The sequence below is a fragment of the Microtus ochrogaster genome, chromosome X, assembly GCF_000317375.1.
Source record: "Microtus ochrogaster isolate Prairie Vole_2 chromosome X, MicOch1.0, whole genome shotgun sequence".
Classification (NCBI taxonomy): domain Eukaryota; kingdom Metazoa; phylum Chordata; class Mammalia; order Rodentia; family Cricetidae; genus Microtus; species Microtus ochrogaster.
Window position 1 is genome coordinate 4962503 of NC_022026.1, and position 27361 is coordinate 4989863.

The window sequence follows — 27361 nt, forward strand, 5'->3', positions numbered from 1 at the left end:
CAGCAGTAGCGAGAGCTTAGTTTCTGAAACCAAGAAGACCCGAGTTGATGATTGACACCATGCCGTTTAGTAGCTGCAGTGCCTTGAATAAGATATTTCATGTGTCTAAATCTCTCTTCATCACCTATAAAATGGACATCAAGATGATGATGGATATGTACTTTATAGGACTTCTTTAAAGCTTAAGTGAAGAAAATTCAAATCAAGCTCTCACTAAGTTACCTTACATACATTAAAAGTTGGGCAAGTGATTATCAAACTCTTAAGACTTATTTGTAAGTAAAATCCCTAAAATTTCCACAAAAGTTTGCACATTAAAATTTTTATTCACACAGGGCACCGAAGATCAATATCACCATATTTTTGACTGTTTTCTATTTGTGAGGACTATGAATTACATTAGCTTATCCATACGAAATGGCAGTATATTTTAAATTCAAACTATTCTGGAAAACTATTTTACTTAGTTACCATACCAATAGTACCCAAAGCATTTTTGTCATCATGGAATTTAGCATAATGAGCTGAAATGCTTATTGTAAGAAGAATGATAGTGTCTACTACTTTTGTATGCCCAAGGTGCAGCCTATATATTTTGAGAAAAAAATGAATAAAATAGAACAATAGTGTGCTCCCGTTTGATACATGACTATTCTGAATTTTGCAGTATAGAATTGCATGTCTGTGTAATAATTAAAGATTATGTTATGACTCTGAATGTTTTGTTCCCTTATCAAAGTCAATTCATGTAAATTAGCTTTTGTCTGATCATTTTTATTTTTAAGTATAAGTAAAATTCCAAAAATAAAGCAGGATATAACATAAGTCTTAATAAAATGTTAGTAAAGTATGCTCCTATTTAAATGGTAAAAGAATAATGGTATTTATTTGATGTGGGAGTGTTATATCAATCTGTTGATTTCATTGGTTAAGCAATAAAGAAACTGCTTGGCTGGCCCTCATAGGATGAAACATAGGTGGGAGGAGTAAACAGAATAGAACTCTGGGAGGAAGAGGAAGTGAGCTCAGAGACGCCATGCTCCCTGCTCCCGAGCAGACACACGAGATGAAGCTCCGACCCAGGATAGACGTAGGCTAGAATCTTCCCAGTAAGACTGGTGCTCACAGATTATTAGAGATGGGTTGATCAGGATATCAGAATTAGCCAGTAAGGGCTAGAGCTAAAGTGCCAAGCAGTGTTTAAATGAATACAATTTGTGTTTTGTTATTTCGGGGCATAAGCTAGCAGGCGGCCGGGGTGCTGAGGACGCAGCCCCGCCACTCTTATTACTACATTTATTGATGACCAGTACTGTAACTATAGAGATATAGAGAGTATGCTGCTTCTTATGTACTCTAAAGAGACAATCTCAGAGAGAAAATTTAGTAATGATATTGGATAGCCATCTGGATCTCAGAGCTGAAAGAACAAATCACTTGTAGTATTGGGGGACAGGCATCTCCTTATACTTAATTCTGTACCCTATTTTTTTTACCTGTACACTATTTATTGTAGGCATCAGACAGTGGCATCTTGTGGTAATTTGTCCATCCCAAAAAGGTGTCTTATTCTGTTTTTTGGAAGATACTCCATGGAGAATGCATAGCTGACATTCAATCAGTCTCTCTCTACTTAGCATTTTGTTCTATTGCCATTCACCTTTCTACTGGACTTCAAAGGAATAGACCTCCTTAATAGAGAACAACCACAGTAAATGTTGAGAAAGGAAGACCTTGTCTTTCTGAGAATGCTCTCATTTCTATAATTTGCAATGATTTGCAGACAATTTGCAAAGATTACTGAAGTAGTGGTGTAATGGAAATAATTAACACTCTATAGTTAGAACAAAAACAGTGTTTTAATTCTAATTCCAACACTTACTAGCTTTCTTTTTTTTTTTGAGCTTCTGGTATTTTTTTTTAATTTATTTATTTATTGAGGATTTCTGCCTCCTCCCTGCCACCACCTCCCATTTCCCTCCCCCTCCCCCGATTAAGTCCCTCTCCCTCATCAGCTTGAAGAGCCATCAGGGTTCCCTGCTTTCTAATCTTGAACATATTAATGAAAATTTAGATCCCATAAATAAGTCTCAAACATAGAGTATAACATTTTAAATGGTAATATATACTGTACATGATACCAATTTAAATGAATTTTACTACATGAGTAGAAATAAATTTGTGTTATTTTAAACTAATATAGTCATCCTACATATAATATTCACTTGAGGTAAAAATCATCTCTGGTCCATATTGATTGACAGAATTAGCATATGATTCTTTGCAATTGTGTGAAGTCAGGAATTTAGAGAATCACTTATTATATAATGACTACCTCTGGGACTTAGAGGAAGTGAGTCCTGTTATATAATCTGTGCTATTGAGTGTTTAGCTGAGAGAGACAATACCCAACCTTGCTATATTTTGAACACTTTGAGACGTAAGACTAATAAAGTCATAAATATTACTTGATACTATTTCCATTTTGAAAATACATTTTGGAAACTGATTGACAGTCTATTAGGAACCTATTTGTGTTAATGTTTCATCTAAAAACACTTCTGGGGGAAGAATCCCTTGCATATTGAATATACTTCTCAAAATTGTTATTCACATAAACATGGGGAGAATAAGAAGTCCTAAATAGCTTTTTTAAGAATATGGAATACACTAATAGATTCTACAGTGGCTAGTACTGCATAAGTTATATGACTGAAATCATGATGTGTAACCAAAAACTAAGGAATGACAAAATCAAACTCCATTATTGTTTTTATATTTAAATTAGCTCCAGAACTATGGCAGTAATTCACCCAGACAATGAATCTTTCTTATTATAAGTAATTTTAGTAAACAACATTGAATTTTATAATTTGGTTTAAAGTTCACAAATTTACTTCCACTTCTTATCTTTTCATTATTCTTTGATATTGCATTTGCTGTTGAATTTTACTTCTCTAGGGAGTGATGTTTTTCATTTGAGTTTTTTTAATATGTCTTTGGATTTTTGTTATTGTTTCCAATGATATTTTTAGGAGTAATGTTAAGTTACTTCTACAAAATTTGGGCTGCAAAGCTTTATCCTCAAAATAAAATCAATAATGATAATAATAATAAAATAATTAATAATAATAATCTTATAAAGCATGAAACACTTTGTCAAGTGTACCATGGTCTTTCCCTTCCTTTTTCTTTATTGAATAGTTTTCTTCTGTTGGGTTCTTTAAATTTACAAACTAGTTAAGTATAAAACTTTTTGTTTTGTATATTGTTGGAGTTGCCCACTCTAGAATGTACTGCTATGTATTTTAATTGAAATCATTTTATGTGCATGGAAAATATAATTTAAACAACAGGTAAAAATTATTTGGATTTCTTTATGAGCTTTCTATTAGCAGAAAGTGGTGTATATTTATTACAAGAAAGAAAGAAGCTAAGTACTTTTAGCCATATATTGTACAAATAACTATAAGTAAGCAATTTCTTATTTTAGAATTTATGCTTTATATTACAGAGGTCCATGTTAGTTACTTCCTTAGTTAGGGTTTCTATTGCTGTGAAATGACACCATGATCATGGCAACTATTATAAAGGAAACATTTAATTGGGGCTGGCTTACAGTTGTAGAGGTTTATTCAGAACATGGTAGATTGCAGGCAGAGATGGTACTGGAGAGCTGAGAATTCTACATCTTTATTGGCAGGTAGAAGGAGACTGTGTGTCATATTGGACATAGCTTAAACAAATGAAACCTCAAAGCCAGTCCTCATAGTGATACACTTCCGCCAACAAAGTCATATCTACTCCAACAAGGCCCTACCTACTCCAACAAGGCCGGACCTCTTAAGCATACCTCTCCCTGTGGTTCAAGCATTTATACACATGAGTCTATGGAGACCAAACGACCATAGATAATAAAGGAGCATTTTTATCTTATGTTTTATTTCAATGAATTTGATTAAAATGTACAGTGGATTAGTCATTTTGATCTAGAAAGTGTTTATTTTTGTTTGTTTGTTTTTAGTTTTCTATCTACTTGGGCCAGGATCCTAATTGACTGTGTTTATGCTTCCCAGATCAGTTCTTCTTACTCTCTAGTAACATTAATTAAACACATTTAGCCCATAAATTTTCCCATTATTTGACTATAATGTACTTTAAGTTGTCAAAATATACCTGGGCCTTAGGCATTTCTTGGTATTTCTCCATAATTAGATTATTTTCCTTTTCATCTAATAACTGTCATTGAATGCCTCATCTTCCTTCAAACAACAAAATAAGCCTCCTAATTTCACTGGGAGGGTGTATCTTATCCAGAAAGAACCCAGTTTTTGTCATTTCTGTGTTCAAAATATGATCAACATGTGATCATTCAAAATATGATCACATGATCAAGCTTTCTTCTTCCATTTCCTCTTGTTTTTGGAATAGTGTGCCTGTTTGGCAAATGGTTCTCTCTCTCTCTCTCTCTCTCTCTCTCTCTCTCTCTCTCTCTCTCTCTCTGTCTTTCTCTGTGTGTCTTGCTTTGTAGACTAGATTAGTTTTGAACTCACAGAGATCCATCTGCCTCTGCCTCCTGAGTGCTTGCCAATGTTTTTTTTTCCATTTATCATTTTCCTTTACAGTTTCTTGCCAGTCTGTCATCATCTATCATCTGTTAACCATCACTATCTTCAGTTTTCCCCTTTAGTCTGCCAGCACACTCTGCACAGTACCACCAAATCAATTCACTACAGTATTATATTATCTTTTTGTTTCCAGCTCTTCATTATTTTCAATTTAAATCTAACATACTTAACATAGTGAGCAAAGCCTTCCTAATCACACATGTTTTAATTTCTTTCCCCACTATTTTTCTGATGAAATCATTGTTACCTGCTCATATCTTGACCACTCCCCTTCCCAGATGGCTTTCATTTAAACTAGAGTTATTTAACTGTATTCCAATTATAATGATCTTCTATAATAGCTAGTTAAAATTTTCTTTTCATATGACTCTATTCTGTCCATCCTTAAGTAGCATAGAATCCTGTATTTCACATGGTTCTCTATATTACTTTTCAGCTAGATGTATTTGCCTCTCTGTCTCTACTATACTGACTTCCTCAATTTCTTTTCTCAAGCTGTTAGTGTAATACCTTATATGTAGTGGCTGTTCCACAAATATTACTAAATGAATAAGTGGACAAGCAATAAATAAATAGTATAGGTTTCATTTGAGATAGTCAAACAGTCTGAGGCACAAAACATTATAACTTAAAAATATAAAAAGCATTACAGAAAAATTCAGAGAATGATGACCTCGATAGTGTCAGATAAACACTGAATTTCTAATACCATGCACCACTACCTGAGATTTCTGTTTGATATATGAGGAAGGAATACACTGAAAGCAAAGTAGGGAATGTCTCACAACAATCATAAGACTCTTTACACATACACACCCCCCGACAGACACAAAATCACACACACACACACACACACACACACACACACACACGTGTAAACATCACAGTCTAGAGTATCTTGATGTATCTCCTATTGCCTAACTCTGTCAATAAGTATTTTTCAAGAAGAACATACTCAATATTTGAATACATTCTTGCACATCCTTCTCTGTGTTCCTCTCATGAGAGAAACACCCAAAGATGCTAAACTAAATCTTTGCCAGAGCTACTTACTCCCCTGAATCTTCTCCTGTTTTACTTTTCTTTTACAGTAGCTCAATTATTTTCTTGAATTCTATTTATCTCAAAAGTTTTAAAGTGAATTCAGTGACAAAATGTAAACCATAGCCTATGATTTAACTATGAGCTTATAAGCCAAATACAGTAAAAGATTGCACACTTAATGTTTATTTCTTTCTTTATGTGGTAATTAATTTATGACTTCTCACCATGTGCCAAGTCATACAGGACACAGAAATATGTCCATTATGTCTTTGTGGAATAATATATTCTAAAATGAAAGGAAACTATGCATAACTTTTATATTTAATTTTAAGCAACTGTTTTGGCATACGTATGAAAATGTAACAATGAAAAATATTAGGTTTTCCTCCTAAATTAATACTTTTTTGTTGTTTGTGCATATATGTATGGTATATATAGGTCCATGTGTTCTAGGGAGGAGCATGTGCATATGTGTACATGCTTGTGAAGGTCAGAGGTCAACGTTGGCTGTCTTTCTGTATCACTCTTCACTTTCATTGCCTTAGGAACTGTAAAAGACTGTGCAAAAATACAGCAGGTGATAACTAGTATTCAGATGTCAACCCACCAGAGGAACTATTCTCTAATGGGGAAGAATCCTGTCTGGGAAGGATCTACAGGAGCACCAGTAGTGATATTTCATTTGTATTCTAATAAATAAAGCTTGCCTGAAGATCAGAGAACAAATCAGCCACCCTGGTCAGCCTTACAGACCAGCAGTGGTGACACACACCTTTAATCCCAGTAGCCACATTAGTTTGCCGCAGAAACCTGGCAGTAGTGGTGCGTGATTCTAATCCCAGCACTAAAGAGGAATATAAAATGGGAGGACACAGCCTTCATTCAGTCTCATTCTGAGATTTCTGGAGACAGGGTTGCCATTTCAAACTGAGGTTGAGATAAGAGCCAGTGGTCAGCTGTTTTGCTTTTCTGACCTTAAAGTTGAACCCCAATTTCTTTCTCTGAGGTTTTATTGAACATGACCAACTCTAGAAACTGTTGCTTCTGTCTGTAATTTCACATTTGCTAAAGTAGCTATGGTGTCTCCCCAGTCCCTGCACTGTGGTGTGTAATTTCATTCGATATGCATATGTAATCTCATCATTGCATCTAATCCTTATGGGTGGATATATCCGTGGGTGCTCAGGAAGACAACTTCTCATTAAGCTGTATAATTTTGATATGAAGAATATACTAAGATATACTTCATAATTATATCTATTGTCCCACAAGGACTCTAAGACACTCAAAAGTCTGTTTTGTTACTTTTACTCAAACCAGACTGAATGTTTCTGCAAGTGAATCATAAGTTTAAAACTTTATAGATATGCAGAAAGTCAGAATTACAGATCTCCAACTAAGTTTATAAACACAAACCATCCTAAAATACTATGACAATTTCTCTAACAAAATTTAGCTGACAACACTGGCCAGTGGACATTCCCTACTAACATCTTTACCAATTAACATTCTTCACAAACTTCCAATCTCAGTTTATCATAAAACTCAAAGTTCTGCTAACTAACTGTTTATTGTTTAGGGCCCAAATAGCAATTATTCAATTAACCAAGTCCAAAGAAAATTAGTCTTATGTCCAGCTACTGCAGATAAAGTTTCACAAAGAGCCAGGGCTGCAAAGGATGGTCTGACTTTGCATTCAAAGTTGCAAGGTACATCCCCTTTTTATGTCCTGGGGTGGCAAACAGGATAAGAGAGTATATTTTTAGGGTTGAGACGTTTTCAATGCCACTGCCTAAGAAGGTGCAAGCACCATGTCCCTGCTTATGTCTTTCCATGGTAAATGGCTCAGCTCCTAATTGTTTAACCAAGGAATGTTCTATGACAAGATGTAATTCTTGTAACGTTTTTTCCTTATTGCTTATGCCTCCTGTAAATAATGTATTGAAGCGAGTTGGACAGAGAAGCAAGGAGAATTGGAACAGGAAATTGGAACAAAGTAGAACTAGAAGCTGTAGAGGTAGACTTAGAGCTACAGAGCAGTGCAGAGCATGACCCTCAGATCACATATGTGAGTCTTCACCCTCAGAGAGAACATAAACTCACTTTCACTTCCTTGTGGATTTGCTTCTCTAAATTGACAGGATTACCATCACACTCCCCTTCACATGTTTTTATGGGAGTCCTAGGAATCTAACCTCAGGTCCTCCTGTTAAGACAACAAACGCTCTACTGACTGATCCATCAATCAAAATGACTAATAATGTGAAAGGCAGAAATTTTAACATAATATGGATGTAGGTAGCTCCAAGAAATTTGGGGAAATGGAATTTTATACAATAATTGGCTTAAATTGCCAACTTGGTGAAAAAATTGACAGTAACTCAACTTTGATCTTGACAGTTTGTGGGTGCAGTTTTCAAATCTTTTTCTTACCCATATCAATAAATTTTAAGTGTTTTTCTCCTGGAGATTCTGTGATTGATCATTAAAATCCTGTAGTTAAGGGCTGTGATTTAGATCAGTTGTTAGGAATTTTTACCAAAGCTCTGAGACCATTTCCTTGCACTTGAAAGGTAAACAGAGGAAGATATGAAGGTCAAGGTCATCTTTAACTATACAAGAAGTATAGTGAATTTAAGGTCAGCACAGTACAAGGGATCATGTATTAAATTGTACATCAAAATCTTTATTCAGCATTCTGATCCTTTTAAGCACCTTGTTTTTTTAAAAATGACTGAAGTAGGTGATCTTTGTGTTAATTTAGTGTATTATTAAGATCTTGTTATGTCAACAATGTTGAAAAAGAAATGTATTTAATCAGTGTTTACCTGTTTACAGGTATTTGAAGCTAAGCTATGACTTCACTGGAGGTGTTTCACTTTCTATTATAATGAAGTACATTACAATATTGACATTTAGATAGGGTAGATTTTATGTTAGGAAGCTTTGTCTGTTGTCCATTTACATATTTTCAAACAAGACTCCAAATTTTCCTTTTGCTTCCCTGAAACACCTAAATTTTCTACTTTTTCAAGATAAATTTTAAAATAATATACTTCATTGGTATTTTATTTAATTTTATATTTCCTCCCCCTCCCCTCACTTTCATCCCCCTCCCTCTCCAGTCCAAAGAGCAGTCAGGATTCCCTGTCCTGTGGGATGTCCAAGGTCCTTCCCTGTCCATCCAGGTCTAGGAAGGTGAGCATCCAAACAGACTAGGTTCCCACAAAGCCTGTACATGCAGTAGAATCAAAACCCAGTGCCATTGTCCTTGGTGTCTCAGTCAGCCCTCATTGTCAGCCACATTCAGAGAGTCCGGTTTGATCCCACGCTTTTTCTGTCCCAGTCCAGCTGGCCTTGGTGAGCTCCCATTAGATCAGCCCCACCGTCTCCGTGGGTGGGTGCACCCCTCTCAGTCCTGACTTCCTCGCTCATGTTCTCCCTCCTTCTGCTCCTCATTTGGAAGTTGGGAGCTCAGGCCAGTGCTGCAATGTGAGTCTCTGTCTCTATCTCCATCCATCGCCAGATGAAGGTTCTATGGTGATATGCAAGATATTCGTCAGTATTGCTATAGGATAGGATCATTTCAGGCTCACTCTCCTCAGCTTCCCAAAGAATTAGCTGGGGACATCTCCATGGACACCAGGGAACCCCTCTAGAGTCAAGTCTCTGGCCAACCCTAGGATGGCTCCCTTAATTAACATATATACCTCCCTGCTCCCATATCCATTCTTCCTCCATCCCGACCTTCCCATTCCCCCAAGCTCTCCCCATCCTCCGCTTCTCACTTTTCTCTCCTCATCTCCCCTTACCCCCATCCCACCCCCACTCCCAAGTTCCCAATTTTTGCCCGGCAATCTTGTCTACCTTCAATATCTAGGAGGATAACTATATGTTTTTCTTTGGGTTCACCTTCTTATTTAGCTTCTCTAGGATCACGAATTATAGGCTCAATATCCTTTATTTATAGATAGAAACCAAATATGAGTGAGTACATCCCATGTTCATCTTTTTGGGTCTAGGTTACCACACTCAGGATAGTGTTTTCTATTTCCATCCATTTTGCATGCAAAATTCAAGATGTCATTGTTTTTTACCTCTGAGTAGTACTCTAATATGTATATATTCCAAACTTTATCCATTCTTCCATTGAAGGGCATCTAGGTTGTTTCCAGGTTCTGGCTATTACAAATAATGCTGCTATGAACATAGTTGAACAAATGCTTTTGTAATATGATAGGGCTTCTCTTGGGTATATTCCCAAGAGAGGTATTGCTGGATCCTGGGGTAGGTTGATCCCGAATTTCCTGAGAAACCACCACACTGATTTCCAAAGTCGTTGCACAAGTTTGCATTCCCAACAGCAATGGATAAGTGTACCCCTTACTCCACATCCTCTCCAGCAAAGGCTATCATTGGTGGTTTTGATTTTAGCCATTCTGACAGGTGTAAGATGATATCTCAAAGTTGTTTTGATTTGCATTTCCCTGATAGCTAAGGAGGTTGAGCATTGATATTTTAATAACTGTAGAAATAAAATGACTTCTAATTACATATTGCTATGCCCACATATCAGTATATTAATCAATCCTTAGCATAGAAATTTCTTTCTATAGTAGATAGTAATCAAGAAACAAAGATTTAAAGAGACCCAGGTAGTGATGACTTCAAGAAAGCAACATTTTCCAAAAACAACAGGGCAGATGGAGCTATGAACTCACAGACTATAACAGCATGCACAAGAGTTGTCCACACTCAAGTCAGAAAGTTTAAACACTCAGGAAAAGTTGCCAACATTCATCAGAATCCCCATTTTTTTCTTCTTTGTAATAGAGAAACTATAAAGTTAGGTAGGTAGTGAAATAGGAATGGATCTGGGAGGAATTGGGGTAAAGGATTGAATATGATCACAAATTTTCATGTGAAATTCTCAAGGAATATATAAAATATTTTTAAACAGCAAACAGCAAAGAGATTAGCTATATTCCTTTGCACTGATTTTTATTATTAATTTCTTGAATGATTATGGTATATTTGTCTCAATTAATGAATTAATATCAATATATCCTTATTTGTTAAATCCATAGCTCATGAAGTTTTCCATATTCACTATCATTTTTCTATGTTGTAGCACTCCATCCAGGATATCACATTATAGTTATTTTTCATGTCTCCTTAGGCTTTTCTTAAATACAATAATGTCTTCATTTTAATGACTTTGGCAGTTTAATTACTTTGGGGGAATATTGGATAAAACTTGGAAAGAGTTCCTCAGTTGTATTTGTCTTGTGTTCTCTTATGATTAAACTAACCTAACCTGTTAAAATTTCGGAGACAAAAGTCATAGAAGTCTATAAAATAACTTTTATAGATTATCATATTAAGAACCAATAATATCAACATGTCATCATCATTGATATTGTCCTTGTATCACCTGGCTGAAGTAGGTTTTTCATTATTTCTTCACAATGAAGTGACTCCTTCTTTTCCTCTTTTTCTTTAAGGAACTCTTTGGAAGGAAGTATTATATGTACTTTACACTTAGGGCATTCTACTTCACCTCCTTAAAGGAATTGAAGTTGCATGCATTATTTGTACCAATCCATGAAGATTTCTCTATTCTCCATTCATAGATTTCTTCCTCATTCACTTATATTGACATGGACCAATGAGTATTTTGGATTATAATCAACATTCCTGTATTTCATTTTGCTTCAGCTTTGGCCAGTGAAAACTTTTAAACCTAGTTTTTGTGTTCATTGGATATATCTTCATCAGTGTAGGACTTTCAAGTTTTATTTGAGTATTTACAAAGGCATGCTCCTGGCTTATTTTCTATTTCCACTTTATTATTTTAATCTCCATAATCTTCATAGAAGCTAGTAAAAGATTACAAATGACCAGGCAAAGCTGATTAATGGCTTAGAAAAGTGATATAACCTCATTTTTCGGCTACTTTATTGTCTAGTACTTAATAAAGATTTTCTACTGTTTCACATTGATCAATATCTTTCTTTCTTTCTTTCTTTCTTTCTTTCTTTCTTTCTTTCTTTCTTTCTTTCTTTCTTTCTTTCTTTTGGTTTTTTGAGACAGCGTTTCTCTGTAGCTTTGGAGCCTGTCCTAGAACTAGCTCTTGTAGAACAGACTGGCCTCTAACTCACTGAGATTCACCAGCCCCTACCTCCCAAGTGCTGGGATTAATGGTGTGCACCACCACTGCCTGGCATCACATTGACTATTATCTAAATTTGACTGGCTTCTAGGCTAAAAATTTTAAATTTGCTGTTGATGATGTTCATGAATTCATAATTTTATAAATTTATAATACATTTCAATGTGTTTTAGTTGAACAGAATCAACAGTCTTCTGAGGGAACTAGTTTGTGTGTTTGTTTTTAGATAACATAATTATTGAATAGTAATGACTATATTATCTTATTTTCTATACTTTGTTTACTATATAAGATATTGAAAATATGACTTATCTGATCTGAATTTTATGCAAATTATATCTTCTATGCATAAGGAAATAATGAATGTTGAATTGGGTAACTAACACAATGATTTTCATTAGAACACTTTGCCATTCATAGGCTCTGCCTGTGTATACCCACTTTCTGTTATTTTACACATAAGTGACATTAGAAGTATTTGTGATATTGTATTTTCTCTTCTAAGTTCTGTCAGCATTTTCATTATAAACATACTTTTCAAAGACATATAATGTCTCCTCTGAAATTTCATTTGGGGTTTAGACTTGCCAAACACAATTGAAGCCTGAAAATTTTCTTTTGAAAATTTAATCAGAATCATCATTTTTTCCCCATCCTTAGACTTGAATGATCGCTGCTTTCTTTCTTCCAGGGTCTTGATAAATGGTTTCTCTCTCACATCAGAATGATGACTTTTGAATGAGAACATGGCCTTAAATTTCTCTGAGTTTGATGGCTAGTGTGTAAAACCGTAACTCTTTGATTCTATGGCAGGCAACTTCCAGCATAGATGTTTATTAACTGACCACAGATGTTTCTTCTTGTTTCATTTAAAGTCTGTTAATATTGTCCATCTGGGTTATGCTTCACTTCTCTGTTGATGCTCCAGCAATAACCAGCTAGAAACTATAAATGGAAGAAAATATTGACAACATGTTATAGAAATAGCTTTACAATGTAAAAAAATTAATAAGAAATGTGTAGCTTATATTTTCTTGAAAAATACCTTCTTTAAGTAATAACTAATACAAATTTTGAATAGAGATGTACAGTATCCTTTGTAGACTGTGAGAAACTTATAAAATATGTCAGGTTTTTTCAGTTTTCCTGGCTAATAAAAAATGGCATCTCAAATAAATTTATGAATTTTTTGTGAACTCAAGAAACACTCTCTTTGAAAAGAAAAATTCTAAAGATTTTTGGAAGAACAAAGAAGTTTTATATATAATGTGTTTTAAGAAACACTAATAAAATATTCAAAAGTTTATGAATTGGAAAAGTGTAAAAGAATAGAGAGGTAAAATTAATCAAATAGCTTTGAAAAGTATTTTATAATAATAGAATTATGATGGGCAACAAATATTAATAAATAATTCTTGGAAAATTGGTTTGAAATGTTAGAATATACCATAGAATCCCAATTGAGAAATCTACCATGTAGCTAAAAAAATATGACTTAATTAATAACTAGCAGTTGAAATGTTTAAACTAGAACGAACTGAAATTTTAAGTTAAATTCAAGTTAAAAGCTTTGTCTAATTATAAGCATATAGAAGAAACCACAGAAATGAATGATGCTTGGTTATAATTTGCAACAAGATTATTTACTTAATAAGAAAGAATTAACAGAATGAAAAGGCAAATAAATTGGAAAATATATGAGTGTATCACAAACCTAGTGTTTTAATATATAAATATTTCCTCTATATTGATAAAAATAACAACCCTTAAGTAAAGAGGCAATGATCTGAGTAGGGTACTGGAAGAAATATAAGAAAATGAACATTTAACAAATGCAAATTAAAAGCAGTTTAGTTCTGGCCAATCTTATTCATAGATATTAGAACTAAATTGCTTCTGAAGGTGTTCTAAAAGACAGGCCCTCTCACAGTTAAATTTTTGAAATGCCATAAATTATAAAAATCTTGCTTCGGAGTAAATAACAATATGTATAAAGACCTAGGAATACCATGAACATTTACAAAATGAAGAAATAATCAGATCGTTGATAAACACTTTACCTAATTAGTTGTTTAAATGTTAAGATCTAAGTGGTGCGCACATAGAATCTCTGACAGCATTATGACAAATTTATTATGATACAATGATGTGTGTATTAGTAATCATATTGCATATGTCATTTTAGTTAACATTTGAGTAGAACTCTTTTATGCTGAATATTTCCTCCTTCAATCTATTTAAATTAAAAAACAAATGATTTATTAACTAAGGAAGGTTCAAAGAACTTCTAAAACTGGCAGATTCATTATTTCTGGTTCCCAACTGGTAATTTTAGAATGGAAATTTTGAGATATCAAGTCAGAGTTGCCAGGTTCTTAGAGAACTTAAAAGTGCAAATAACTCAGAAAGTACATCCAATGAAGAATTCAGGTTCCACTCACATGTGGGTATATCAAAATATTGATTCCCAGTTCTGAATTTTTCTCCCCTAGACAAATGTGCCTCAACTTGCTCCTGACTGCTTATTCGTTTCTAATTACTTCTCTACTATCCTCATAATTTTCATGAAGGTGGATGGAGCAATCCTCAGCCATTTTAAATGGCTTCCATTTCAAGTTAAAACACAGAATCTATCATTAGACAATGCAGTGTATGTACAATTTAGGGTTAAACACACTTCATTTCTGCTACCAGGCAATTGTGTGGCCTTAGCCAAGTGACTTCACCATTCTGAGACTTATTTGTTAATAAGATGCAAAACATGTATAAAATACTTCATTCATTGTCTAGTGTACAGTTAGCTGGAAATTGTAGCTATTATTATTGTTATTATGTATGGGAAACATGGGGAAACAAAGAATTTCTAAAGAAATACTGTTGCTCTCAATAAAAGCAGGTACTTTAAAAGTTAATGCTACCAGAGGGACAGACAATATAGAGTATCAGCTGAGCTGACCGTCTAAGTACATAAGACACATAGAAAAGAATTAGTTCTCAGGAGACTCTGAGCAAGTCACACTTAGGGACCAAGTTTTATGCACTAGAGCCTAGCACAGCTCGATAAAGAATTTTTGAATTGACAAGTGGGCAGCTTCAGCATTAGAGTCAAAGAACCTGGTAGCCAGTGTATAATGCAATTGAGTACATGTGTTTCAGATAAAATAAAGCAAATATAGGGAAAGGGAAAGGAGGATAAGACGAAGAGACAATGGCCAATTTTGAGGTACAGTCTTTCCTGCTTTCTATATTGTTTCAAACTTTGGTTTCACATCCACCCAAAGCAGCTGTGAACACTATAAGAAAGGAAATCTGTGGATTCACTGATGGGTTTGATAGTTCCCTTCTTCACCACTACACTTCCTGTAAAGAAAATTAGGGATGAGATAGCAAAGAAAAGATTACTCCAGAGGGAGATTTCTGAAGTCTGTTTAGCATCAGAATCTAGGCTAGCAGGGTAATAGAGCCACGGCTATTGTGACCTATTTTCTGAGCCTTAAATAGGGAAACATGATCTGACTGCTATTTTTTCTAGCATTAGGATGATTCATGTTAATAGTCTCTCTCTCTCTCTCTCTCTCTCTCTCTCTCTCTCTCTGTGTGTGTGTGTGTGTGTCTGTCTATTTATACACTCTTTAATTGATTTACCATTATCAGAAATATTATTTTTCCAAAATTAGGACTATTCTAAATACATTGGAAGTATGTGGTTGCCATGGTCTGGGGGATCTTTTTAAATATAATGATTTTTTAAACTTTATTGCTTGAGAGAGGGATCTATTTTAAATTTAAATGTATAAATAAATAAATGGAAAACTTGCACATAAAAATCAGTAATATTGTGAATTACAGATACAAATTTTTGAAACATTTACACACACAGGCACACTTAGCTTTGGAGCAAGTCCTGTCACAATGTAAGATTAGTAATGTTTTTGTTTCTTCTTTAAATAATCATTACAAGTGTACAGAGGTTCAGGTACACAGATAAATTGATCTGGGCACAGACAAAAGTGATGGTAGAAGGATGTGGTCTTAAATAGACATGATTTCTAAGGTTCCAAAATCAAATATATATTCCAGAAATTTAGAAATAAAAACAGGACTAGAAAGGAGGGTGTTAGGTATTCTTTGTGCTTAAAGTATACCAGCTATTTATGTCATATAAATAATGCCAGTGCCTGGTACAATTAATAAATAGGAGATGAATTCTAGAAGGATTTTTAGGAGATAATGGATCATATGAATGAACAAAGGTCCACATATTCAATTGGTTGAAAAAGAATATAATGAGAAAATTTCAACAATTGAAGGTGCTGTCCATCACTATTGATTTATACAATAAATATTTTTAGTCTACGTGCTATACATTTCAGAGCATGTTCTAGATAACAAAGATATAATAGCGAGATAGATTGTTCAAGTCTTTTTGTATATCAATATCACCTGACAAAACTGGTCATCTTGTCATTTCTAGAGCAGTGTTTTGTCAAATTTAATGAACACAGGAATCAACAGGGATTTTTATTATCATTTAGAAGCTGATTCTCTAAGTCTTGGTGATGTTGGAGTCTACATTTCTACATGATGCTGATGTAACTGCTCCTTTCCTTGACTTCGCTTTGGCTAGTATGATGCTAGAGAGCCTATATAAAAAACATTAGAAAACAGCAGATCTGGGGTATTCAGTTATCTGAATTTCAAATGTGTGAGATGGGATTGTGTTAATGACCTTTGATTTTATTTCAAGCACAGGCAGTTGTTACACATTACACCCTGCATAAACATAATATTTGACTGTAGGTTGGTGGATTCTAAAAGCAGTAATATAGCAAATAGATGATTCCTTTCATGTTGTCCTGAAACAGATGTGATTGCACAGCTGCCTACTACAGAGAGAGCTTCTGGGGAAAGTCTCCAATGAGCAATACATCTTGTTTTTATCATTTCCTCTTTATGATGTTTTCTTTTCTGCATCCCATGAAAATGACATAATTGGATTTTATTGTTGCCTGTTTGAATGGATAGGACAATTGAGAAATAATGTAGTCAAGAAATTATTCTCACAATGAAGTTTATCTGAGAAATGTTGGTGACACAGCATAAGTTACCATTAGAAATGAAATTTTAGCAAGGTGAAAAATAATTCAATATAAAGTGTGTATTGTTTATCAAAATACTTGTAATATAGAGATAGATTTTCATTATAAGTTCTAAGATAAAAATGTGTCCTTCAAATATATTGCTCTAATATGACCAGCATATTGTATTGAAGAAACTTCTTTCTCAAGACTTTGATAAATGGAGACGAAAACAGTGTACTCAGAGACTACTGGGAAAGCTAATAAATTCATCTGTTTCTCCTTTGCTTTTTCACTGTGATTCCCTTTTTATGAATGAAACACAGAATTTAATTTTTATTTTAGATGAGTTTATTTTCTATTTTATTCATACTTTTTCTTGATAAGCTCATTTAGTAATCCATCCACAGCACGTTAAGCAGTTTGTCTGTACTTGATTAATTGATATATTCATATGAGAGGTGGAATGGTAAGGTGCTTTAAGAGTGTCAGTTTTAGAGACAGAGTTCAATCCTGATGCTGACATTTATTAATTGTGTAACATTAACATTTTGTTTAAGGATTGAGTGTTAATTTATTCACCATCAAAATGGGAAAAATGATGTCTCCTATGTATACTGTGGTTAATAAATACATTAACACACATAAAGCAGCCAAAATTGTTAAAATCATAGGTATAAATACTTATTAAGCAGTTAGAACAAATTGGATAACTTATTAACAAGATATGGCAAAGTATTTAATGTCAAGGCTCATATCTTTAGTCACAATACTGTTATTTTAATTATGTCACAAATACATTTATTTTTGTGCCTTTTCAATCATCTATTATTTCTCTAATGTTTGCCATTACTGCAATAGATTTTATTTACAGCTGCAAATACCAAGGGATATATAGTAAATGTGAAAGGTGGAAGATACAAATGAGATAAACTCCTACAAATAAGCAATATGTAATGTGGTATGACGAATGAAAAGCACATATTTTTTTTACTGAATAATTAGTTCTAATTATAATAAACCATGTTTAGTAATGATCTATTTTACCATGTCAAATACTGTACAATCCCTGGAATTCTTCACAATAATTATGAATTAAGCACCTGAAATCCAGAGGTTTACTAACAAGTTTCAAGGCATGTTCTAGTATTTAGCCTGATAACTCTCCGAGAAAAATTACCCTGCTTTTGCAGTTTACAAATGTTGAAATGAAATTTCTACCTAAAGCAGCTGACTTGGGTTCATATTACAGTTATGCTTCCTCCTAACTATGTAGTAGTTTGGAATTCAGAAACCTTGTTAGGACAGACTGATATTAAGTGGACCTCTGTAACTTGGTGTTAAAGACTTCCACTTCTGGCATTTCCCTGCGGTACTGCTTCTTCTCCCGCCAGAGTCATGAGCTAATCATCTGCTTCATATTCCCTATCACTGCCAACATTAACTATGTATGCATTCTCTGTCATCATACTCCAGGTTCTCCCCTCATTGCTTCTTTCCTTCATTGGTATGAGTTATGATAATACATTTATGACATTGCATTCAGTGAGAGTAATCCAACTATGAAAACATTGTCTCTCTCCATCTGTTTCTACACTTAGGCTAGCTATCACATTTTCATTAGTAAGTACTACTCTGAAGCAGTCGTCCAGAACGCAAAGAAAATGATCAATACTGCTGGTTCATGTCCAGATGTACTATAATGAGACTCCTGGACACAAACAGTATTACTGCAGTTGATTTATAGTCATAGTATTGGCAGATTATTAAACCACTAATAATATCCTTGTTCTATTTGCCCAGGGGAAAATAATTTCAAGGGATTTACCCCATCCCTGCTCATTAGTACATTTTACTGTTCCTTTAGAGCATTTATTGGGTGGAATGTTAGTTAAAGATAGAAACAGAGATAGTATTAGGTTGGAGAATCTGAGCCCATGCTTTTTTTAGTCCTAAGTGTTCTTGTAGATGAGAAAACATTTTGTCTGTTATTGATTCAGTCACTTGAACCATATTCTATCTTTAAGGTTTTGATTACAGTTTCTTCATCCCTTGCTTTTCTTCCAATTCAAGTGTCATTTGCAACTAGGAAGTGTTTTCAATATTCTCATCCAAATAATTACATTCATATAAAAATCTGCTAATGAAACATTAGAGCTGAGGGCTTAATTGCTGAAAAATCAATGCCAGAAGCTAAAAAAATTCAGTTATGGTTCCACGAAAACAGGATCTGTTATTAACTGTATAAATTTTATCTAATAATATTTTGAAATTAACATACTGCTTTAGGTACTTTCAAGACTATATATAAGGTAAAATGCTATTTTAAAATTGAAATAATTGTTTAAATAGATCTTCTGGATGAAAATTAGAGGGAACTTCCCATTTTTCAATTATTTTCCTGCTTTTCAAAGTTTGTGCTAATTTTCCTATCAGTTTAATGGAGAAAACGCTCCACTGCTTTTGAATATGACAGTATTTAATGCCACAAATTAAATTTCTATTGTTTTTCTCTAATAAAGAAAATTACTAGCAGAAAACGAAAGTATACACTTAATGACATAAATGAGCTGATACATGGTATATCCAAAGGAGGGAACCCAGGGCAGTAGACTGTCCTATGAAGAAAATTTTAGACATAAAGAATACTTATTAATTTTTATGTATGATGTGTATGACAAAGGCACCAATGCTATTGTGCGCTTATGTCAGGTTAATGAAAAGAATCCAGCAAGGTGGTAAGAGTCTTTAGCAGGCATATTACTGTCATCCAGACAAAATGACTGAATATTAAAACTACTAAACGAACAACTGGGGTTATATAGTAAGCACACTAAGAGGATGATTCAGAAGCGAGAAAGAATACTGAGATCTTCTTTTACCAACCCAATGTATATATTGTAGAAAATAAAATAAAATCCTAAACTAGACAGTAATATTTCAAAAGACATAATAAGGCAATAGTAGTAGCTTCTGCACATAGAATAAAGTTAAATGGTACTCTCCTATAACAAGAACACATCACTGTGAAAGACTCTATGGTGCTTCAAACCCCGGAAGAAGTGTATAATCAAAATGTACTTATTTGTTACTGTGTTGCTCAACAGAATCCAAAATAAAGGCACATACCATTTTCCCTCAATAAGTAGTTTTTTAAGCAATCTGGAAAGAGTAGGCCTAATGTACTTATCCTAAAGTGTATAGGAAAATTCCAAGTTCAGGCACAGCATGAAGATCTGAAGGACAACAGGACTACAACATAAAATTCAGATATATATTTATGGAACAATTCCACATAAAAGACAAATTGTTTGGGGGTGACCTGACTGTAGATCTTGATGAAGCTTCAGTGGAGTTTCTAGTATGTTGTTGACTCTAAATAAAAGACTAAACACAAAAAAACTTATTATGGATTTAGAATAGTCACAATAAATAACTTTCTTTTTAAAAAAACACAATTATTCTTTTTCTAAGGTGCATTTTGGGATGAGGATTTCAAAATATGTGTAATATGTAGTCATTAATTTTCCATAGCTTATAGTCTAGTTATAGAACAAGAATACATATATACACATATTATTTCATATGTTACAGGCTGGATTCAAATTCTTATGTAGTAAAGGGAAACCATCAACTTCTTGTCTTGCCTCTACTTCTCAAGTTTTGAGATTAAATGTGTGCTAAACATGACTATGCATTATTGAATTTCATGCCAAGGGGCCTAACACATTTTGGAGCTATATCTCCAGCAGATATTTATTTTTATAGACAAGAAACTTAATGGTTATTTGAAAAAATGCAAATTTTAGCAAAACAAGCAACTTAGAGTCCTAGAATAGTCTTACAGAAATAAAACATTAAGGATTATTTACAACATGGGGATGTGGGAATACTATAAACTACAGAGTCAAGGAGATTGGGTTTGATTGTAAACTCTGATGTTTTGGGGTATGCTGTTTTGATATGAAAGAAATTTCAACAAAAATTTACCATGTAAAAAACAATCTAATTAAGTACGTTTAAGTATGTACATAATAGTAACAAAAGCATGTTTGTATCAAAACGTATATCCGAAACCAACATTACTCCTAATACCTAAAATATCCAGTGTTATTTTACATAATAATACATAATACATAACAAAACAACTTAATGCAAGAAACATTTCTTTTGGTTTATGGTTTCATTTTTTTTTCTGTGGCTTTGGTTTTGTAGTGCATCATATAATATGGCAGCCAGGAAGTGAGAAGGAGGGACAATGTCATGATATGACCTCCAAAGATGTTTTCCCCAGGATACACGTTCTCCAGCTAAGTCCATGAACCAGCTAGGTTCATGACCAACATTCCTTCATTTCCCAAAATAGTTAATAATGTTGGGAACAATCCTTCAACACATATTGAAATGTTCTTTAATTGATTTTTCCTAGGCAAATAATCATTTTCCAAAAAACCCTTGTGCTAAATGAAAATATAACTAGATACAAAGGCTATTCTATGACCCTGTTAATGTGAAATGTTCTGGAAAAATAATAACCTATAAATACAGAAATAAGGTTGCTGTTTGCCTGCAATGAGGACAGGGATACAAAGTTATACAAATGAGCCCAAGAGATGTTATGACAGTAGCACAAAGGTTCCCAAATTGATTTGTGATGATTGTGGAATAATTCAATAAATTTTATAATAAAAACTAAATTATAGATTTCAAGTGAATGAATTTTATCTTATATCAATTCTATCTCAAGAGCACAGCAATTGATTGTCCGATGATAATTTGGCAAGAGTTTAGGTCACAGAATATTGATGTGGTATTGTTTGATTTGGTATAATGTGGCAAATGTCTAAGTAAGAATAATTTTTCATTTAACATAGGATAGGAAAGTGACCACACTGGAAGTGTGTAGGGTAAAGATGGTATTGTGAGATTATTTATGGAAAATAAATGTTGATCCACTTACTGTTTTATTCTCTAACTACTCAGGGTATCATACAAACACAAGTTGCCTTCCAGTGCAATCTTTGTTAAGTAAGCAGCCCTGTCACAATTATGCCCTTCAGCTCTCTAACAAATTCAATGATGTACTGAGGTGGGGAGGTTCCCTGAATGTCTTATTCAAGTTGCCCAGAACTGTAAAGATTTTCCTACCATCTTGAAACGAATCCTTACAAGGCTTGATCTAAGTGCTGTGATAAGATCATGACCTTTTCAGAAACGCCTTTGATGTCAATCCTAATTCCACTAAATTTTACCTGACAGGAAAAGAATGAAACATTATACGCTTGTTTGTCAAGCATCCTAGTAATCTCTTGTGGCAATAATCTGCTCCAACACAGCCCTGCAGTGATGGAGTGTGGGAGTGATTTACCCTGACTTGGAAGGAACTTGTTAAGTGTTCAACCATTGATTAATGAAGTAAAAATGTAGTAGGTAGACCTTGAAGTGATAAACTGGACAGGAACCTTGGCAAACATTAGTGTTTTCTGCCCACTAGCATTCTATGATTTATTTTGAGAATGATAATTTTCTTACCCACATACTTACAATGCCATGGAAAATATCGGTATTGACAGTTAAGATACAAAAATGAAAAATATTACACATCACTCCTAATTTAAGTTTTAATCACCTTTATAAAAGTGAAAAAAATATTCATAATGAAATTTGTGAAAGCCCATTCTTTCTCAGCCGACCTTTCTAATGTAAAATTTTAAAACTGCTCTATCATTTTTGGTAATGTAAACATAAAAGTTCAAAGAAATTGAAATTGCATTTTTTATTTTTACAGGTACGTTTTATGTTTGGCCATTACAGCAAAGTAAGTATGTGATATTTTTAGTTGATTATTCATTAAGTTTTATAAAGCCTTTAATCTCTTCTTCCTCAAATAACTCATTTCCCCAAACCCCAGTGGCATTACAATTAACAAACTAAAACAGAGGTAAGGGGAGGATATATTTTTCTTTCTTGTTACTCTCAATATTTTCATAAATTGATAGATTCTCTCTGGTAAAAGTTACTTCCATAGCAAACAAAAATTACCAAGTGCTTAGAGGATCACTAGCTTACTCTATATTCATTTTCTTATCTCCTCCTTTTGGGTCTTAATATGATAGATACATAGTTGAGTTGAAAATATTTGTTCTTTAAACTAGTGGCCCATGGATCCTTGCTGTTGTATCTTTACCTTGAGTATCACTGTGGATGGAAGGGAGTTGAGGGCCAATTTTAGACATTTTTATTTCAGACTGATAATTTTGAAGTTGCTTTTTAAATATGATCTTGCTTGTTTCAGTTATTTTGAGGCAAGAACTCATAATGTAGTCTAGGTAGCCCTTAAACTCATAGTAATTCTCCAGTCTCAGCTTCCAATTTATTAATACAATAAGGAAATAAATAAAAAACCTTACTTAATGAAAGTATATTACTTAATATTATAATTATGTGAACATGATATATCATTCAAAAGAATTAGAAGCAAATGAGGTCTAAAATTTTGGAGCTATACACATCCAAAAGGTTCATCAATGTTTCATTAAAGATTCTTCTCCAAACTTTTGAAGTGTTCCTATTCATTACATCCCTCAAACCTTGCCTGATGATAGTCCCTTACCAAGAATTATACTTCCTTTAAAACGGATAAGTTATTAGTTTGATAACAAAAAGAAACTCCATATATCTTGGCCCTGAACTAGCACTCTTATAAATTACTGACAAATTGCAATAAATGCCTCTTCTTGCAACACTGTCACCGATATAGATAAATCTATGCTGTACAGTTCTGGCTTTTATTGTCTCTTAAAACATCATCAGATTGATTTTAGAGTAGCAATGATATAAAATAAACACACAAGATACATTCCTAATAAAACAGAAGAAAAGCATCCTTCTTTGTTTCTGAGATTATAGTATGAAATAGTAAAACCTTTTCTGAGCACCTTCTGTTTTCAAGGGGAAAAAAAGCCTGTTTGTAACTTGTAAAATGTAGAGCCTGTTTGTTGTATAAAAAATAACAAAACTCTTTCTTGGTCTGAGTTGCCTCACTCAGGATGATTTTCTTTTTCTAGTCCCATCCATTTGCCTGCAAATTTCATCATGACGTTGGTTTTTATAGCTGAGTACTACTCCATTGTGTAAACGTACCACATTTTCTTTATCCATTCTTCAGTTGAGGGTCATCTAGGTTGTTTCCAGGTTCTGGCTATTAAAAATAATGCTGCTAAGTTTATTAAGGAAGAGGAACTGTACAAGCTAGCAGGGGCAAGGTCATGATATGGAAACCTACAAACACAACTAATCTGGGTTCCTGGGACCTCACAGACTCTGAACAGACAGCTAGGGAGCCTGAATGAGATTGACCTAGGCCCTCTGTATGTGTGACAGTTGTGTGGCTTGTTCTGTTTGTGGTGCTCCTAGCATTGGGATCAAGGCCTGTCCCTGGCACTTGAGCTGATTTTGGGAACCTATTCTCCATGCTGGGTTGCCTAGCCCAGCCTTGATGCAAGACAGGGAGCTTGGGCCTGCCTCAACTAAATATGTCATGCGTTGTTGAATCCCATTGGAGGCCTGGCCCTTTCTGAATGGAGACAGAGGAAGAGTGAATGAAGGAGCCAGAGGATAGGTGGGGAGAGGGGTATGGGAAGAGAGGAGGGAGGGGAAACTGTGGTCAGTATATAATATAAATGAAAAAATTACAGAACTCATATAAGGAAACCCAATATTTTCATTGTGTGTTTATCACTAAAAATAATATAGCATGTGGTTCTTAATGAACTTTAAGACATATTTTAGTTTTCTATAGCATATATTCACAAAATAATTTTATATCACATGTATTCCTTGAAAGCAATGTATAAATAGAGAGTTCACAACTCTTTGAACATGAAAAGTCTAGTCTACCCCAGCAGATTAGTGGCAGTAACTATTCATGTTTTAATTTACTCAAAATTATTTATAAACACTTAGATACCATTATCAGTGATAGATATAGAGATAAATATAAACTATTTCTTTCCTCCACACATAGCAGTGATGAACAAATATTTGTAGCATGGGAAAGTCTTAAATAACTATAATATATAGAGGTGCAAATGCTAATTACTGCATTTTAAAATTAAGTAGCACATTTATTTTTTATTTCAGTCTTTGTTGTTGAAATGCATTATAAAACTGTGGTCCATTTAATTATCTTGGTAAGTACAATTTAGGGAAGATAATTGTGTTTTACTTTAGTATTTGTGTTATTTTCTCGGATTCTTGTGTTCTTCATTCTGAAATCGGTTATTATCGTGCAAGCCGAGTAGGATACTAGCATGAATTCTTATTACAACACATCATTTCTTGGGAGATGAAATTGTTTCTCTTTTAGTAAATCCAAGATATCTGCTTGCTCAGACATCAGGTTTCTTTTTCTCATAAACATTTGAGTATAGAACATGAAATTAAATATTTCATTAGTTGAGCTTCATTTAATTAAGGTTTACTGTACACAAAGCCCTAATTAGTTAAAGAGAGTTCTGGCTGCTTTGGGGAAGAAAGTAGTCTGTTCAGTTTGGGTTATGAGATTTTCGTTGGAAATCTAGGCTGACTCCATGATGGTATCCAGAAAGGATCAACCAAACGAGGTAAACCATGTAGTATACAAAAGGCTGAAATAAATGAAAATAATTATATTGAAGAAAAATGCTATAAAGGGTATAGTAGTGGGCATTGTATGGAAGCCTAACTAGAATTTCCAGTTCAGAACAGGATCAAATGGTTGCCTTCTCTGAATACTCTCCTCTTACAGATATTGCTTTAGAACACTGTGAAAATGTTATTTTAGGAGAGGAAGAAATGGGGAGGTTCTGAAGTAGCTATTCCATCTCTGACAATCTCCGTTAATTTTTATTCATAGAAGCATCAATTCCATCATACAAACAGTTGACATATCTAACACTTTTCAACAAGATAGCCCTTGATACCTTTAAAAACACTAAATAATGTACCCTTTGGGCAGAATATTAACAAGTAGACATTTTGTTCAAAAAATGAGGTAAATATGAAGATAACTCTCCTACTCAAAAGTTACCTTTGGTTATTATCCATGAGATTTTTTTCAAGTTATTTTCTATAACTACCCTGCCTACCTTTAGCCTTGACATTTCTTATTGTTTGCCTAAAAGCTATCGGACTGTTAGTCTGAAGATTTTTGCCTCATTGATAAGTCTTTCGTCAATGGTTAAGTCTACTTTCAGGTCTTTGCTGTTTTCTCTCTTCTGCAATACCCCATTTTCTCTTGTGAGAAAAGTAAGCATTCATAGACTAAATCTTCAAGAGCTAGCTCTAATGTTTTCTCTTTTTAAAACACTTCATAGACATTTTTCCTCATAGCTACCTCCTCAGTCAGAAAACAATTTCCTAATATGTTACATACTCTGGGTTACAATCAATATTTCTATTAAATAATTTATATTATCATGTTTAGTCATTACATATTCTCCTCACATGTAATATGAACTGGTTATTAAATACTAAACTGATTACATAGTTTTACTTCTATTTAACTTACTTAGAAGGCAGATATGCTTGCTACTACACCTCCAATGCCATGCCTAGATTTCACTTATTTGTACATTTGCTTGTTATTGTTTTGAACTCTATTCATCAGTTTCCTGAGGTGAAACCTGATTTCTTTCAGAAATATGATGACTTCCAATTTCTTAAATCCATAACCTGAATTGTTAAACTTCCATCATATACTTTTCTTCTCAGTCCTTAACATTCTGTGATTTAAAAAAAAATCCTTTAAGTATTCTAGCTGTTGTTGTTACTCTCTATTCCCTACTTAACTTTCTGAACTTTTTCTATATCAACCAAAAAGGGAGTCATTGAGAAAATAATCTAACAAAAATGTCTTTTGACAACTGATGTAGCAAAATTCATCACAAATGGAAATTCCTCCAATTGTCACATCATCACCTCTTTTCATTCTAGATGGCTTCTTCCAGGACAGTTTGTAATTCTCAGTGAATCATAATCATAGTTTTGATTATTTCCAAGTCAGTGGCTTGTTATAACTTTGTATTTCATTGTTCAACAATGCAAATGAGAGTGTTTTATTTTAAATTATATGTACTTCAGTGTATGGTACTAGAATGTTAGTTATTACTCTTGTTTTGAACATGTGTCTTTCAAAACAGTGCAGGTCAATTCGAAATCAACTTTTCATTGAAATTTTAGAAAATTGCAGGGTATTTCAAAACCAACTTTTATTCTCTCAACAAAGGATGGGATGTAAAAATAAAGGAGTATAAGGGGTTAGATGAGAGCCTGAAGTAATTTTCTCTAGGTAAAGATTTGAAATCACAAACAACTTCCTTTTGAAACAAACAACACCCATAAAAATCCAAACAGAAGAAGCAAATACTTAGGAAAACTCCTTCAAACTTAACCATCAT

General features: G+C 33.7%; 1 protein-coding gene across 3 annotated transcripts in view; it reads left to right on the top strand.

Moving 5' to 3' along the window:
• Tenm1 (teneurin transmembrane protein 1) overlaps positions 1–27361 on the top strand; it is an 825611-nt gene that overhangs the window by 112882 nt on the left and 685368 nt on the right. The window contains exon 1 of one of the 3 annotated variants that reach the window (XM_026784950.1): positions 22722–22740. The exons of the other annotated variants lie outside the window; for them this stretch is intronic. The gene's annotated coding sequence lies outside the window, so the exon portion shown is untranslated. Of the gene's footprint in view, positions 1–22721; positions 22741–27361 lie in introns of those variants that run through there. 3 annotated transcript variants of the gene reach the window in all.